Here is an 18005-nt window from a genome sequence, read left to right on the forward strand (position 1 = left end):
AGTATGCAAGAGTACACAGAAAGAAGAATCAGAAAACAAAGAAATGAGAGATTAGTCAACTCACTTGCACCTCTACGAATGATGCTTCTAAAACCCTTTTATAAGAAGCTATTTAAAATGTCATTTAAAATGGTTATTTAAAGTGGAGAGAGGTATTATCAGTAAAGATTAATGAGAAAATTCAATATGGTGGTATGGGCACCAAGAGGACCCTACTACTGTTCAATTCAGAGACTTAAAACAAATGCACGGGGTCAAGGCCAATTACCTTCAGAGAATATACTGATGGCCTGGTTTTGTTACAGGCCCATAGGTGTGATTTGGGTGTTTGTGGGGGTTTTTTTTGTTGTTGTTTTGTTTTTCGGTTTTTTGTGTTTTTTTCTACAAGAATGTCCTCATTTTATTGTGTTCCCATCATTTTAAAAAAACGTTTAAGTTTGGCAGCTGTAGAAACAAACTGCTTTTTAAAAACAGGTTTGTTCAAAAGAAATTTGAGTTTAAAAAATAAACTCAATATATGGGTTTCATTTAGGCTTTTAGCAAATTCTTCAAGTATATTTGGTCTTGTGAGACATAATGTTTTGTTTTGTTTTTTGAGATGCTGTTTCAAGGGGATTCTGACTCTAGTTCCTGAAAGATTCAGATGGTCAGGGATGAACATTCTGTGGAAGGGACAGTCTCCAAATTAGAGCTATGTTGCTTGCGCTGTCCATCAGAAGTAGTAAGTCCTGAAACCCACGTGCTTGAGCTAACCTGTAATAGCTTGGAACTGAAACGTATATTCAGTCACATTCTGGACTCCGGTAAGAGAAAAAGTAACAGGGCTCCTGGGTGACTCAGTTGGTTAAGCATCTGCCTTCAGCTTGGGTCATGATCTCAGGGTCCTGGGATCCAGCCCCATGTCAGTGGGCTCCCTGCTCAGCAGGGAGTCTGCTTGTCCCTCACCCTCTTCTCCTCCCCCTGCTGATGATCTCTCTCTCTCAAATAAATAAAATAAAATTTTAAAAAAAGAGAAAAAGTAAAGCTTCAAATTCTGAGAGCAAAATTATCTTGTGGACCTGAGATACAAAACTAATCAGGTAATATAAAAATTCAAGCTCAGCTAAGGTAATTCCCCATAGTATTTATATCATGAAAATAGGTACTTTTGCCATGTTGAAGTGTTACTGTGAAAGGACTTCACTGTTTAATAATTGAAGCTCTATAACTCAGCATCGCTAAAGGTGTAGAGAATCTCTGCAAATTCATACATGCCTCTTAAATCCTGAGTCAATTTATTATTAATTCAACTAAGACCATTAGAGAAACTCAGGTGTCTTTGAAAAGAAAGGTGTCCATGTTACACTTTTGAATATACTTTTATTATGGGAACACAATTGTTTTCTTCAAAACCATCATAGTTCTGTCTAAATATTTCCTTTCCTTTCTTTTTTTTTTTTTTCTTTTTCGGTTCCATTAGAAACGGTTCAAATTCTTTGCTATGGGCCTCAAAATAAATGTCTAATTTGGAGGAAAAGGGGAACTCTTAATTAAAATATTTTAAAGAAAGGTACTAAGTTACATGTACTGAGTTAACTTAAGAATGAGCATGCCCATTAAAAAAAAAAAAATGAAGAAAATCCCTCGTGGTGAGTCAGCATCCTCTACCATGTTGAGGATACAAAAAGCACTTGTATTTGTTAAACACTTACTGAAGGAAAGTCTCAGACTCAAGGTATTAGTACATAAAGATTATTTAAATTGAGGTAGACTATCATATGGCACACCGGGACAGTGGTCTCCAAGATTTCTGGAGTATGCACCCATTAAAAATAATTTGGGCACATACTTCCACTATATACATATTTATTTTTTTGTTTGTTGATTATCTTTTGCAAGTATTTCTGCACAAATATATCATGTAAAATATGCACCTAAATGGACACTGAAATGGTGAAAATAAAAATTATTACAGATTAATAATTTCTTCTGATGCCCTAATGGTTAACTGGACACCACCACTGAGCTGTGCTTACCCATTTTGAAACCACTGCAATAGGTATAATTTTAGCTACTCAAGCATAGTAGATGACTTTTATGATACAACATTTTTTGAGCTTAACAGAGACTGGTAAACAATATCCAAGTTGAGCAGCCACCTTGCCCTAACACCAGAAAGACAGATGTGCTTGCAGAGACATTCTTTGATGCCCCTGTAATTTAAAAAAAAAAAAAAAAATTGGCTAGAGAGGAAGTGAGGATGGATGAGTGGCATTTATCTCCATGTGTAAGGTTAAATAATGGCACAGTCTTTATGGCTGGTCACACTCATTGGCCTCTTTTAATTCTGGCTTCAAGATTGTCTCCTCTGCCACAAAACCCCAGGGAAAGCAAAGAAGGGTAATACAAATCAATACTTTGCCAGTCCTATATGCATGTGCCTTGCCCTGTCCCTCGATCTCCCACTTAGGCCATATTCTTACCTCTTTCTTCCCTAAACCTCCAGCATCTGACCTTTGACAAATTCAGCAAGTTCGCTGTCTCAAAGACCTCACAGAAGTTTTTTTTCCTCGGATTTTCTTCAGAAAAGATAAACTATTTTACCTCCACTGTAAAACCACCTGGCTTAAACTAAATGAGTGAAGTTCGGGAAACACATTAGCATGAGCATATAAACATTTCCTCTTTGGAACAAGAGCTAAAGTGAAATAATACCCTGGTCCTTTCTGACGGTTCCCAAAGAGAGCTGCTCAGCTCAAGAAGTTGAGTTCAATAAAGAGTAAGTTCAGCCCACCCAGGTGTTTTCCCTGTAGACACAATCCCCAGTAGAGCTTTAGGCTCTACAGGAAGTCTGGTTGCTGTCTGGCAGATGGGCCTTCTGGCAAAGGGCAAGGATCTCACACTGCAGAGAAGTCCAAAACAGGAATTTCCGTCATAAGCATCTGAATATATCTTGTGCTTTTTAAATTTTTCTTAATCAGTTCAGTAAATAACAGCATCACCCAGGCCAAATCTGCTTTCTTTTATTTAGGCAAAATAATGTTCTTCCAGCAAATGTCCCCATGTGGGTTGAAAACTTGGATTCTATTCCTTCTCACTGTCACACACTTCTGAGAGCAGTTTCCCCATGTTGAAGAAGCAGGTGCACTCAGGGGAAGCCACCAAGAGCTTTCAAGAGTGTCCATACTTTTTTTTTTTAAGATTTTATTTATTTATTTGAGAGACAGCGAAAATGAAAGAGATCATAGAGGGAAAGGGAGAAGCAGACTCACTGCTGAGCAGAGAGCCCAGTGCGGGGCTTGATCCCAGGACCCTGAGATCATGACCTGAGCCAAAGACAGACACTTAACCGACTGAGCCACCCAGGTACCCCCAAGAGAAACTCCCTGGCTCCTTTCATTGCATTTATTCCCTTTGCCCTTATTTATACTTCCTGATTTCCTTTCTATTTCTTTTTTTTTTTTTTTCGTCAAATAACACTTCCTTTTTATTATTTATTTATTCATTTGAAAGAGACAGAGAGAGAGAGCACAAGCTGGAGGGGCAGAGTGAGAGAATCTCAAGCAGACTCCACAGTGAGCATAGAGCCCAACATGAGTCTCAATTTCATGACCCTGAGATCATGACCTGAACTGAAACCGAGTTGGATGCTTAACCGACTACACCATCCAGGTAGCCCAACACTTACTTTTCTTGAAACAATAAATAAAACAAATAAGTTATGTATTAGAATGTGATAGTGCTGAGAAAAAAATAAGCATGAAGATGCATAGGGGAGTGTGCCAGAAAGTAGAGGTGGGAGCAAAACAGACTTAAATAAATTGGATAAGAAAGCCATCCAGGTGACTTTTAAGAAGAGACTTGAAGGAAGTAGGAAATAAGCCATGCAGGTATCTAAGGAAAATACTCCAAGAAGAGAGGCTAGCAAAAACCAAGACCCAAGGTTGGGAGAATATCTGTTTGAAGAAAAGAGTTTGGTGTGGCTGAGGATGAGTGATCTGGGGAAGAGCCATAGGAAGATGAGACAAGAGTGTTTGAGAAGAGGGGCCAGACTGGTGGGGCCATTTTAGCCACTAGGAAGACTTTAGTTTTTATTCTGAGTGATAGGGGAAACTGTTGGAATATCTGGAACAAAACAATAACATGATGTCACTATGCTTGGAAAGGATCATTCTGTGTGCTATATTAGGAACAGAAAACAGGAAATGATGAAACACAAATCAATAAATTGATTACTTACAGTGGGGAGAGGAAGGAAAAGCAGGAGGGATACTGGAGGAAAGGTACTTCTCCAAGTACACATTTTTATATAGCTTTGACTTTTGAAATCATGCTAATGTTTTATGTATTTGAAAAAAAAAATTAAATTAACAACAATGGAAAGGGATCCTAAAAGTGAATATAAACAACAAGAACAACAAACTTAACCTAATCAGATATATAATTGACAACATAATCACACAAAGGAAAGGAAAGAAATTAATCCAGGTAATGTTTGAGGTTTAATTTAGATATCAAAAAATGCAGGAAATATCATGTACAACTCAAAGAATTTATAAAATTGAATATACCCTTATAATCATCTCCCAGCTCAAGGGACAGAATCTTACCTGTGCCCCAGAACCCTCATCCTCCCTTTCAGTCACCATATCCCCACCAAGGCTAATTGCTATTCTGAATTCTCACAGCATAGATTCATGTCACATGTGTTTTTTCTTAACTATAAATGGACTCAGACAGTACAAACTTTTTAAATGTTATATTCACAGAATTAATCCCTAGCGTTGTATGTAGTTGTAAATCCTTCACTGTGGGAGAAAGGAGATAAAAATACGAAGAGGGATGATAAGGAAGAACCCTGATTTGTTGAATATTAGGGAAAGCAATAAAAACATTTGTTTTTCATAGCTTTGTCTGCTGAAAACACCTAGAAGCAATGATACCCCAGAAGCAATAAACACATAAGGCACCTTGATTCCTTGATTCTTGTATGCCATCTTGATTCCTGTATGCCATTTACCCCTAAAACTAACCGAGGATGGGGAAATGACAGATTCCAAAGTTGAGTCAAGACAAATGCGAGATGATGCTAAAAATTACACATACATACATAACTAGGTGGGGTAGGGAGTACTTCTGAACTCCCTGACAGCAGAGTGCCAACTAAAAATAGAAGCAATATTAGAGTTAGAAAAATCACAACTTTGGAACCCTCACTATAATGAATGATTCAGGAAATAATCCTCAATGAATGCCAAAGCCATCAAGTGAAATCTTGTTTAGGAATAGGATATATGTAATCTCAAAATATTTCCTCATAGATCACTTATTAATTGCAAAAAAGAACAAAATACCGTTCCAATAGATAAATATGGTAGACACCACCTTAACCAAGTGATCAATGTTAACATCAACAATAAATGAACAAACTAAAAGCATGTGCCTTCTGATGTGATACAATAAGAATATATCACTTATATTTCATTCTGGCCAAAAATAATAACCTGAATCTAATCATTAGGAAACAATCCAAAACACACTCAAATCAAAGGACTACAGAAAAAAATATTCTGTACTCTTCAAAATATCAGTGTCAGAAAAGACAAAGAAAAGCTGAGAAAATGTCCTATATAAAGGAAACTAAAAAAGCATCTAAATATAACACAGGAATCTGGATTGCATTCTGGATTGAAAAGAAACAATGCTATAAAGGACAGTGCACTGATTTCACATGAATCCAGGCAAGAAAGGATGAAGTTGGGACCAGGATACTAGTTGTGGAAGAAGTCAATATAGAATATACGTTGGAAAACAGTATTGCATTTACGCTAAATTTCCTAAATTTGATAACTATAATGGGGTTATATAAGAAAATATTCTTATACTGAGACTATCCATGCTGAAGTATTCAGAGTTCAAATATTGTGATGTCCACAGCTTATTCTCAATTGGTTCCAAAAAAAAAAAAAAAATGAACAAGAAGATGATGGCAGGTAGGTAGGTAGAGAGAGAGAGAGAGAAATAGAGATATAAAGCAAATGTGGTAATATGTTAAATAATTGGTGAATCTGAATGAAGGGTATTTGGTGTTCATTGTACTTTTCTTGGAACTTTTCTTCAGCTTTGATTTTCTTAATAAAAAGATAAAAATATGAAAAGAATATATATAAAAAATTTTAGTATAAAATATATTTATATTAATCTCACAAATAACAAATATCACTTTTCAATGTGCTTTAATGAATTCTTTGTTAGCCTGAAACGAAAATACAACTGAATTATCACTACTTTCTTATCTTGAATGTACAGACAGTTATTTGGCAATAGATACTAATCACACTGGCTTATTTTAACTCATTCGTTATGACACGATATTCTGGGAAAGGACAGGGGTGGAGAAATCTGAAGCTTTGCAAGACAACAAAAGTTTACACTTTAAAAAAAAAAAGAAAATACTCTACAGGGGGACAAGGGAGGAAGCAAGTAGAGTAGATACTGATTTTGTACTAAACCAGGCAAGAAAGCATGAGTTTGGGACCAGGATAGTAGCTATGGAGGAAGTGAGAAATGGGCAGACTGCATATTTTCTGAAACTAGAGCCATGAGGAGGCTAATAAACTAGATGTGGAGTATGAGAAAGAAAGAGAAGTCACTGGTTGTTCCAAAGCTCTAAACCTGAATAAGAAAATAAATTCTTGTGTAAGAACAATCGCTGGTAGACAGCTCCATACACAATGACCTCTTCAAAGGAAAGGAGAATGAGGGACTTCTGGGGTGTTGGTGAGGTTCTATTTCTTGATCTGGGAGGCAGCTATATGGTGACATCACTACAGATCCTATGGACATTAAAAGAATAATAAAGGAATATTATGGATAACTATATATCCACAAGTTTGATAGTCTAGATTAAATGGACTAATTCCTAGAAAGACAATTTTCCAAAATTTACGTATAAAGAAACAGACAATCTGAATAGGCCTATATCTATTAAAGGAATTTAGTCATTAATAACCTTCCAAAACAGAAAGCACCAGGCCCAGGTACATTCACTAATAAATTCTATGAAACATGTAAAGAAGAAATTATACCAATTCTTTACAACCTCTTTCAGAAGATAGAAGCAGAGGGAGTACTTCCTAAGTCAGTCTATGAGGCAAAAATTATGTTAATACCAAAACTAGATAAAGAAATTGTCAAAAGAAAGAAAGAGAGAGAGAGAGAAAGGGAGGGAGGGAAAGAGAGAGGGAGGGAGGAAAAGAACTGCAGACCAATATCTCTCTTGCATACAGATGCAAGAATCCTCAATGAAATATTAGCAAAATAACTCTAACATGTGTAAAAAGAATTATACACCAAGTGGGATTTATCCCAGGTATGCAAGGCTAGTTTAACATCCAAAATCACTTAATGTAATCCATCATATCAATAGGCTTAAAAAGAAAAATTACATGATCAATACATGCAGAAAAAGCATTTGACAAAATCCAACCCCCATTCATGATAAAAACTCTCAATAAGCTAGGAATAGAGGAGAATTTCCTCAACTTGATAAAGAATATCTACAAAAAAAAAAAAAACAACCTACAGCTAACATCATACTTAATGGTGAGAAATTCAGTTTTCCCACTTAGTACAAGGTATGAGGTAAGGATATCCTTTCTAACCATGCCTTTTTGACATTGTACTGGAAGTTCTAGCTAATGCAATTAGAGAAGAAAAGGAAATAAAAGGTATGCAGATTGGGAAGGAAAAAATAAAACCGTCTTTGTTCACAGGTGTTGTCTATATAGGAAATCAGAAAGAATCAACCAAAAAAAAAAAAGTTCTGGCACCAATAAGCAATTATAGCAAGGTGGCAGGATACAAGATTAATATATAAATATCAATTGCTTTCTTATATACCAGCAATGAACAAGTAGAATTTGAAATTAAAAACACAATACTATTTACATTAGCACCCCCATAAATGAGATACATATGTATAAATCTAACAAAATATACATAAGATCTATATGAGAAAAACTACAAATTTTGATAAAATCAAAGAACTAAATACATGGAGAGATACTCTATGCTCATAGAAGGAAGACTCAATATTGTCAAGAGGTCAGTTCTTGCAAACGTGATCTATAGATTCAATGTAATCTCAATCAAAATCCAAGAAAGTGTCCCCAGTCACTGAGCCGCCGAGGACTCAGCAGCCTCCCCCTTGAGCCCCCTCACTTCCGGACGCTCGGTCCCTCCCGCCCGCCTTCTCCCGCCGCGGCCTTCCGCAGGCCGTTTCCACCGAGGAAAAGGAATCGTGTCGTATGTCCGCTGTCCAGAACCTCCACTCTTTCGACCCCTTTGCTGATGCAAGTAAGGGTGATGATCTGCTTCCTGCTGGCACTGAGGATTATATCCATACAAGAATTCGACAGAGAAACGGCAGGAAGGCCCTTACTAATGTCCAAGGGATCGCTGATGATAACGATAAAAAGAAACTAGTGAAGGCGTTTAAGAAGAAATTTGCCTGCAATGGTACTGTAATTGAGCATCCAGAATATGGAGAAGTAATTCAGCTACAGGGTGACCAGCGCAAGAACATATGCCAGTTCCTGGTAGACACTGGACTGGCTAAGGACGACCAGCTGAAGGTTCATGGGTTTTAAGTGCTTTGGGCTCACTGAAGCTTAAGTGAGGATTTCCTAGCAATGAGTAGAATTTCCTTTCTGTCCCTTGTCACAAGTTTAAAAACCTCACAGCGTGTATAATGTAACCATTTGGGGTCTGCTTTTAACTTGGACTAGTGTAACTCCTTCATGCCATAAACTGAAAAGAGCCCTAAAAAAAAAAAAAAAAATCCAAGAAAGTGATTTTGTAGACATCAGCAAATTCCAAAGTTCAGATGGAGATGCAAAGACCCAGAATAGCCAACATAATATCGAAGAAGAAAGTTGGAGGACTGACACTACCTGACTTCAAGACTGACTATAAGGCTATAGTAACCAATCGGTATGGTATTGGTGAAAGACTAGACAAATAGCTCAATATAACAGGATAAAGAGCCCAGAAAGAGACCCATATAAATACAGCCAACTGAGCTTCAACAAAGGAGCAAAGGCAATAGAGCAAAGATGGTCTTCTCAACAAATGGTGTTAACAGCTAGACATCAACATGAAAATAAACAAAAAATAAATCCAACACAGACCTTGCACCCTTCACAAAAATGAACGCAAAATGAATCATAGACCTAAATGTAGAACTCAAACCTACAAAAAACTCCTACACAATAACACAGGAGAAAATATAAATGACCTTAAGTATGGCCATGAGTTTTTAAGTACAATACCAAAGACATGATCCATGAAAGAAATAATTAGTAGGCCTGACAATTAAAAATAAAACTTCTGATCTGCAAAAGACAATGTCAAGGAGATGAGAGGCCACAGACTGAAAGAAAATATTTGCAAAAGACACATCTGCTAAAGTACTGTTATTCAAAATATACAAAGAACACTTAAAACTCAACAATAAGAAAACAAACAACCTGATTTTTGTTATTGAAAATAATGCTGCAATAAACATAGGAGTGCATATATTCTTTTGAATTAGTGTTTTCATTTTCTTTGGGTAAATACCAAGTAGTGGAATTACTGGATCATATGGTATTTCTATTTTTAATATTTTGAGGAACCCCCATACTATTTTCGACAGTGGCAGCACCAATTTACATTCCCAGCAGTGCACAAGGGTTCCTTTTTCTCCACATCCTCACCAATACTTATTATTTCTTGTCTTTCTGATTCTAACCATTCTGACAGGTGTAAGGTAATATCTCATTGTGGTTTTGAGTTGCATTTGTGAAATCAGTCAGACAGAGAAAGACAAATACTAAATGATTTCACGTCTATGTGGAATCTAAAAAACATGGGGCGCCTGGGTGGCTCAGTCATTAATCAGCTGCCTTCGGCTCAGGTCGTGATAAAAAACAAAACAAATGAATGAACAAAAAGGCGAAAGAGACCACAAACACAGAGAACAAACTGATGGTTGCCAGAGGGAAGGGTGGTTAGGGGGATGGGCAAAGTGGGTGAAAATGAGTGGGAGAAACAGGCTTCCGGTTAAGGAACGAATAAGTTACAGAGAGAAAAGGTACAGCATAAGGAATATACTCAGTGGTATTATAATAGCATTGTATGGTAACAGATGGCAGCCCCACTTCTGGTGAACATAGCACAGCATATAAACTTGTTGAATAATTAGGCTGTACACCTGACACTAATGTAACATTGTGGGTCAACTATATAACAATAAAAAAAAGTCTATACAAAAAACTGCATACACATGTTTATAGCAGCTTTACTCATTATCACCAAAACTTGGAAGCAACAAAGATGTCCTTCAGTAGATGAATAAACTATGGTACACCCAGACAATGGAATATATTCAGTGCTAAAAAGGACTGAACTAGCAAGCCATGAAGAAACATAGAGGAAATTTAAATGTATTTTACAAAGTGAAAGAAGCCAATCTGAAAAGTTTATATACTGTATGATTCCAACTATATGACATTCTGGAAAATGCAAAATTATGGAGATAGTAAAAAGATCTGTGATGCCCAGGGGTTGATAAAAGAGGAGGAGATGAACAGATAGAACACGGAGGCTTTTAAGGGCAGTGAAAATACTTTGTATGACATAATAATGATTGATACACTCATTATATATTTGTCCAAACCCCTAGAATGTACCACACGAAGAGTGAACCCTTAGGTAACCCTATGGACTTTGGGTCATTACAATGTGTCCATTAGATTTATCAATTTTAACAAAGGTACCACTCTGGTGAAGGATGTTAATAATGGGAGAGGCTATGGTTGTGTGAAGGCCGTGGGTCTGTGGGAAATCTCTGTATCTTCCCCTCAATTTTGCTGTGAGCCTTAAAGTGCTCTAAAAAAATAAAGCCTTCATAATTTTTAAGAAATGGTTAAATAACCTCTCACAAGGCCATACACCAAGTAAATGACAGATCTAGAACTCAAATCCAGGCCTCTCTGGCACTGTGATCTTAACCATTATCCTACAGTGCTTCTCAGAGTTATTATGCCTCTCAGAGATGCCACTTGGAACAGAACCTGTAATGCTGGAATCTGGAGAGAGGAGGGAATAGGGATGAAACCCTCAGTAAACCGGGCCATGTCCCTCAGCTATCCATTTAAGGAACTCGCATTTGGAGCTCAGGATTTACTAACAATGAAAAGTCTCGCATGGATGCAATTCCTAGTCAATAGCTATCTACAGGATAAGTACAGTGGATTTAAAATCAGATCTACGCAAACAATGAATCATGGAACACTACATCAAAAAAATAAAAATAAAAATAAAAATAAATAAAAAAAAAATCAGATCTATCCAGGCTACTGCATCTTCAAGAAGTAAGTATTTGCTACAGAGTCTGAACACATTTCTAGAGTAACTTCTGGCATCATCTTAAAGAAGCTTCAAGTCTTAACATGTAACATTTATATAGAAAATAAGTAAGGCAAAGACAAAATTTTACAGAAATTTACAATGGCTGAACTTCTGTAATAGAAATTCACTGTTCAACTGCCCCCTCGGCTCTGAGATAAAAAGGCTTTTTCAATAACCAGGATATACTGGCAACAGTTACAGCTGTGCTATCCTGGGGGAATAAACTGAAAAGGCAATGAAAATGGATTAATCTTCCCAATTTGAGAAATTCTAGAAGAAAAAATGCCTGAGTTTGCAAGGCAAAGAGTACTTTTCTCTCCTTCTTAGCCAAATAAAAAAGGTTCTCAGCTATGGTACATGTACAAATATCCACCTTCTAGAAGGTACAGAAAAACAATCAAGACACTCAGGAATGCATTCATGGTAGATTAGATAATCCTCTTCTCCCTGTCTTATTTCACTTACATCTAGGTAATGTGACCCTGATTGCATGAGCAATGCCTCACAAATAAATGCTACAGGAACATTCAGTACCCATTTATTATTCCATCATCATAGGCTTGACACACCCAACAGTAAATGTAATTACGTGCAGCACCATAAACAGCAATGTTATTTCCAGTTAGTGCTGTGGGTAATTCTTAACTTTCAAAAGACAGTATGGGGGGAAAAAAAACAGATAACGAAACTTTAAATTGGAGTGCAAAGTTTCACCTGAAGAATGTAGGAATGTTCGGATGCCAGGTTAGGAAAGAGAGAAGGGAAAGGGGGCAGAGAGAGAGAGAGAGAGAGAAAGTTCAAGGAAGGACAAAGGGATGAAAGTGAGAACTGTGACTCCTATATTTTGTAATCCCAGTGCATAACTAAGAACATGTTAAGAAGTCAGAATTGCATTTTCAAATGTACTTCAAGATCAAATCATTCAAATCACGATACCTTTTTACATTCCCAAGTTCTTCCTACTTAACATTCTTACAAAATTTTAAAGTTTATAATCTCAACTCTAGTCTTAAGAAATAGCTACAGCTTAAACACAAAACCATTCTTCAAATTCATAAAGCTCACTCCAACCTACAATTTACACACATTATTTTTTATTATATAAAATCAGAGTAAAATCAACTTTTCCTGGAGCAAATCCAAATTTGAGCATGCATCAGTCCACAGCTGATTTAACATCTGCATAAAGACGTACACAGCTCGTTGATGTCAAAGGTGTGACATGGTGACAATAACAAGGAATTTCACTAACAATGCCAGAGAACTCACAGTACATTCAAGTCCAAGGTACCAGCTGCACACAGACTCTGGTGCCATGTGTCAAACTAGCAGATGTCAAGAAAGCAGTGGTTGTAACGGCAAGGTCAGTGTCAGCCAATAGAACTCATTCACAAAAGCTTGCCTGTGTCAGCTGCTGATATTGATGAGCTGCAAAGATGACAAGGCATTGCGCAATTATACCCTCCTTACTCCCTGCTTCCCCGACAACACTGGACTACAAATAGCAGTGCATCTGTTATTCCAATCCCATCTGAATATATTTACCTATCTCAACCTTAGCAGTGTTCCCTGAAAATTGAGGGAAGCCCTAGTTTTAAGGTTAATGAAAGCGTCTAATTTGACAGTTATAAAAATGTCAAAATGTCACTCTTTCAAGTGATATGAAGGTATGTATGTGTGTATGTATGTTTATGTGCATATGTATATGAACAAGTATATGTATATACCACAGGTCAGGATTGACAGAAATGCCTTCAGATTGAAAGCCTTAGGGAAAAAACTCAAATCTACAATGGCATCTACATTAAATTAAGTGGCACTCACAAGTCAAGTCAAGCAATTTTACTAGGTGTTATCTATGCTGGGGATTAAGGGAATAAAAATGAAAAGTCTGTTCCTGCTCTCACTTGAATTCATAGCATTGTGAGAGAAAGAGATAGACAAACACAAAATATTACACAAGGAGTAACTGCTATGTTAATCAGCACACGGGAAAAAATGCTATGCCAACCCATAGATGGGAAGAAGATATTTGCAATACCTAAAATCTAAAAAGGTTTTGTAAGTCAAAAATACATTTTAAGTTCTCTGCAAATCAGCTTTTAAAAATGGAATAATTAGCAAATTATAGGAGCAGGAAATTCACAGAACAAGAAACATGAATGCCAGAAACAAAACATAAAAAGACATTCATTCTTAGTAGTAATCAGGAAAAAGCAAACTAAAACCATAATGAAATATCACTTCCTACCCACTAAATTGGCAATACTAATTGCTGGCAAGGTAATGTCACATGTAGCTAAAAGGAGAGTAAATTGGTAAATCCAGTTTGGAGAGCAATCTGGCAATATCCCGGAAAAGGAGAACATAAGTATACTCCATAACCTAGCAATCCCGTCCCTAGGTATATACATACCCTAGAGAAACTCTGGCACCTGGCCCAAGAAATCATGTACATAAATATTTTCCTGATGCTTAACATGAGAGGAAAAGAAGAAAATAATCGAAATACCCATCGATTTAAGAATAAAAATGAGACATCTCTCCAGTGAAATAGCACAAAGGAGTAAGTTACCTAAATTATACCTATCAACATAACTATATCTTAGAAACATAATATTGTAAAAATAAACAAATTAAAAAAATACTACCATTATATAATTCATGTAATATTTTAATGCAAAACCAATTACATATAATTATGTAGATCATATGCAATATTAGTATAGCATGCTTATGAGAATTATAAACACTAAATCCAGGAAAGTAAACTCTGGGCAGGAGTGAGAAGAATAAGGTAGAATGGGGTCGACAAGAAGTTTCCATTAATCCTGAAAGTCCATTATTTCTCTTTGTCACATGTCTGAACTACATTAACATACTAATAATAAGCTCAAAAACGCAGGAACGGGAGCAGTTCTGCTTCAAGATAAATAACACTGAAATCAAAATGAATAAAATTATTGTGGATCATTATGGGTATCAAAAAAGCTGTCATGGAGAAGTAGAGTATCTTAAAATTTCTTATAAAAGTATTTTGACCCAAACACTGACGTAGAGTTTCCACTGCTTTGTATTCATTTGTTTGTAACTGAAACTCTGAACACAGATGTTAATATCAAATGCTCTATGTAATTTTCACAAGCATGGAAGGTTCTCCTTTTCGCTGCTACCAGTGAAGATCTGGAGTGTTTTAGGATTATGAAGGCAGCACCTCCCCCAGGATCCTCCTCCTCAAAATTAAACTGCTGGACAGCAACTCATGTTCAGGATGAATCTTTCCTGTGATACTAAGCGATGCTTGATCACACCAGTGGGTAGTCAAGGAGAGATGCTTAGAGAAAGAGAGATTTTATCTGTCCATTGACTCTTCCATTCAGTGGTTCATGAACGCAGTCAACAAGTATTTATTGAGCACGTACTGTATTCTAGGCACTGTGGTGAGCAAATGGAGAGAGATGAATTAGACATAATCCTTGCTTACAGGAAGCTCCCAGCGAGACTAATGAATAAAGGAGGCCACCACGGAGTGACACGTCAGGGCCAGAGGGGACCGGGGTGGTGGTGAGGCTGATCCCAAAAATAAAATAAGATAAAACAGCCCTTCATTTGAGTCTTAGAGGGCACTTCAGATGGAATCATAAAATCATGAATCTTATAGTTGGACTACAGCTCATTTGCAACAGATTCTGTGAGATCAGGGAAAGCAGGGCATAAAAGAAGAATAAATGTTCTTTCACCCGGTGGGGATGACTGGTGTGAAAGAAGCCTTCAAGAATAATCGGTCTGGCTCAAGTTAAAGAAAAAGGATACTTTCAAAGTTTTTTCCAGTTCTTTGGGTAGTGTGTGTGTGTGTGTGTATATATATATATATATGTATATATATATATATATGTATGTGTGTGTGTATTTATATATAAATTTTTTCTCAGACCAAAATTTATATATCTATCTATAGAGATAGATAGGTAGATATTTAACAGTTAATAAAATGGACTTAATCTGACTTGATTGTAAAGTCAGAATATAAATACATTAAAAATATAAATTTAAAATATAAATATAAAAATTACAAATTTTTTCCTGAGAAAGTCTGAACCCTGAGAAAGGCCAGGGCAGGAAGAAGGTTAAACAAAGAATGTACTAGGTGGTCTGCATAATAAAGTGAAGAGAATTTTCAGCCTTCCAATCTAAAGAAGGTAAGGAAGCAGACACTCTGGGGAAGGGTATGTCAGGGCTCTAGATTAATGAGGACCAAGCAGAAGAAGGCTGTGGGAAGGGGCACTGGAATTACAGGGGTTAGGAATTATAACAAGGCAGGTGGCCAGAGCCCAAGTGAAAAAGCCCCACAGCTGGTGATGGCAGAGAAACGTCTAAGAACAGGATGTCTACTACTCAGTATTAAGTTACCTGCCATCCTGTGTTGTGCTATATAATCCACCTCCTCGAACTTTCTAACCTTCTGTAAAAGTCAACTGCATACAACAGCTGTGTGTTAGCATTATTTGGAGGAACGCAGTCAGAGGGACCATTTCTAATGGGATTAAACAATGTGAAAAGAGGACGTGTGCCTCTTTTGGTGGGATGGTTGAGGGTCTGTGAAAGGAGGAATGGGGAGCAAGAGGTTCTATGAACCAAGTCACATGCCTTGGATGAATCTTTTCAATGATCCTGCATGCTCCAGACTTCCTGCAATATGGCTGAAGGAGAATCAAGTCTACTTATTTGGAAACTAAAGGTAAAGATGATATTTCAGAGCTGGAGTACTTTTGAATATCCAAGATATCTCAGCTGCTCTACTTATTATATTCATATATATGCAAAAGGCTATACTGATAAACCCCAATTTGCAGTGGTTTACAGTGGTTTTCTCTGGATAATAACAGCATGGGAGAGTGTAAGTATCTTCTTTCTTCCTTTTGTTGGTTTGTTCTTTTTTTTTCTTATATCTAGTTTCCAAAAAATATTCCATAAAGCTTAGAAGGAAACAACAAAAAGAAAATCTATCATTAAAAGAGAGAGCAAACCCAATCATTTTAAACTTTTCCTGCCCATCATGAATTGAAGAAAACGTACCCCTCCCCCCACCGAATAAAAGCATCCTTCCCATGCTTGCATTAAAAAGGTAGTTTTCCTAAAATTGCATTTTTAAATTTTAGCAGTATCCAGTATAAAACATGGTATGAGCTAAAACTCCATTTACTAGAGCACGCTTCAGTATGTTAGCATGCCTAGTTAAATTTGAATTTCAGGTAAATACCAATTAAGTTCTCAGTATAATTATGTCCCAACAAACATTTAGTATGAATAATATTTTTAGTGTAAGTATGGTCCAACTATTTCATTTGCCATGTTTATATATACTAACAAAATTATTCGTCATTTATCTGAAATTCAAATCCAACTGGGCTTCTTGTACTTCTACCTGCTAAATCCAGCCACACTATTTCTATGCCTTCTGCCAAGACTATAACAAGTGCTTGAGCACTACTTACCACCTGGGTGGTATTTTATGAGCACACAAATTCTGAGGGAGAGAATAGAGAAAATGACTTGATTACAAGTCCATTTTCAAGCACTCCTCACCGAATCTGTGAAAGTCAGGAGGCGTGTGTGTCTCAAGGCCACAGCTTTGATACAACAAAGAACGCCCCCCCCCCGCACCTGTCAGCAGCCTTAAATGGAGCCAGTTGAAACATTTCTGCCAAAATGGCAGTAGGTCATGTGGGCATACAACCTTTTCAGGTCATGATTGCATTTTTTTCTGGTGAGCTGCTGAGTGAATATGAGAGCAACCTAAGACCACAGCCAAGTGGATTCCAGATAGAGAAAACTGTTCATTTTGACCCGCGTGGAAAGCTATGTTCTCATTAATGAAAAAAATGTTCCATAACCCTCAATAATAGCTTAAATAATCCAACTATATGTCTGGGAGGAAAACATATGTCCCAGGCCGTGTATTTCGAAGACAAATGCCCTTGATTGAGCTTCATCCATCTGCTCCTTGAAGCATTTGCTTGCTTGCAAACTTAAATGCCATGCCAAGATCCACTGGTGTTCAAAGTCCAGGTGGCCATCGGCTCACTTTTTCATCAGTTTTTCAGCTCTTAACATAGTCCACTTTGTAGAGATTCACCAGGAATGGTCTAAATCAGGGATCGACAACTAAGGTCCACAGACCAATTCTGACCTGCCACGGATTTTGGAAAATGAAGTTTCATTGGAACACAGTTGCACTTACCCATCTACATGTTGTCTTTCACTGTAACCACAGGGTGGAGTGGTTATAGCCTCTCCTATTGACTACCTGGCGCTTTCCATGAAAGATTTGCCAACCTCTGGTCTAAACGGACAATTACAAACAATCAAGAGGACTGATCATTGTCCCAGGGCTGATTCGGATATGTTCGGGATAGTATCACAGCCTGGATAATTCAGGCTTGGTATAGCAGAGAGAGATACAGTCTGAAAAATGATGTGTGTATATATGGCTAATGCAAAAGGTATTCTCAGCAGATCATGAACTTCAGGCTTCTGCTCCTGGTAGATATAAGAGGAAGGCAGTAGGTATT

At 37.0% G+C, this 18005-nt stretch overlaps 1 protein-coding gene and 1 pseudogene across 1 annotated transcript in view; one reads left to right on the forward strand and one right to left on the reverse strand.

Annotated features, from left to right (window-relative positions):
* MLIP (muscular LMNA interacting protein) overlaps positions 1 to 18005 on the reverse strand; it is a 237381-nt gene that overhangs the window by 155828 nt on the left and 63548 nt on the right. The gene's annotated exons all lie outside the window — the stretch shown is intronic.
* On the forward strand, positions 8253 to 8630 carry LOC114204554 (eukaryotic translation initiation factor 1 pseudogene; annotated as a pseudogene).

Source organism: Eumetopias jubatus, unplaced genomic scaffold (assembly GCF_037043125.1).
Source record: "Eumetopias jubatus isolate StellerSeaLion01/CBP00866 unplaced genomic scaffold, mEumJub1_p1.0 scaffold_6, whole genome shotgun sequence".
Classification (NCBI taxonomy): domain Eukaryota; kingdom Metazoa; phylum Chordata; class Mammalia; order Carnivora; family Otariidae; genus Eumetopias; species Eumetopias jubatus.